This window comes from Formica exsecta, unplaced genomic scaffold, assembly GCF_003651465.1.
Source record: "Formica exsecta isolate Colony F162 unplaced genomic scaffold, ASM365146v1 scaffold4646, whole genome shotgun sequence".
In the NCBI taxonomy this organism is placed as follows: domain Eukaryota; kingdom Metazoa; phylum Arthropoda; class Insecta; order Hymenoptera; family Formicidae; genus Formica; species Formica exsecta.
Genome location: NW_021851883.1, coordinates 1 through 819, shown reverse-complemented (window position 1 = coordinate 819; position 819 = coordinate 1). Strand labels below are relative to the sequence as shown.

Below are 819 nucleotides of genomic sequence, written 5' to 3'. Positions count from 1 at the left end.
ACCACCTTGAGATGCAACGTCATATAAAGCCTTCATGGCCACCTGCAGCAATGGTAATGTTTTTCGCAAGTCAATTATATGTATAAGATTTTCTTGATGCACCCCATATATGTATGGAGCCATTTTTGCGTTCCAGCGACTAATTTTGTGACCAAAATGTACACCAGATTCGGCTAAATCACGCACAGTGACTTCAGGCAAATTTGTCATATATCATTCCTCCAAATAGTTTATCTTCCATGGCATAACCCTAATGGGACTACTTGTACAAGCCATGTGTGAAATTAAATTATTTACATAGTAATAGAAAAGACAGCAAAGCGCAAACAAAAAATATTGACAAAGGGCAACATGTTTATTAACTTTAAAGTCGAAGCCCGAAAACGCTAAAAAGAAATTAGGGGGGTGTAGCTCAGTTGGTTAGAGCGCATGCCTGTCACGCATGAGGTCGTGAGTTCAAGTCTCATCACTCCCGCCATACTGGTTTTAGCATAATCTAAAATCCGCAATATTATTGTCGGTATTTAGAAACGTTTTCACCAGACTTGACATTGCATGGTATTGTAATTAATACTTAAATAGGTTTGTTTTTATCATTAACAATTAGGATTAAATATGCTCATTTCTGAAGTTTTTGCAGCAGATGCAACTAGCAATGCATCAAGTATCGGCGCATCTTTTGCTAGTTTTATTCCATTGATTTTAATATTTGTGGTATTTTATTTTCTCATTATTCGCCCACAACAAAAAAAACTAAAAGAACATAGAAAGATGATAGATCAAATAAAACGTGGTGATACAGTCATTACTTCTGGCGGG

General features: G+C 36.3%; 1 non-coding gene across 1 annotated transcript; it reads left to right on the top strand.

Moving 5' to 3' along the window:
• The first annotated feature begins 401 nt into the window (after positions 1-401).
• Trnad-guc lies at positions 402-475 on the top strand. Its single transcript has one exon. It is a non-coding gene; the product is annotated as a tRNA-Asp (tRNA).
• Positions 476-819: the final 344 nt, after the last annotated feature.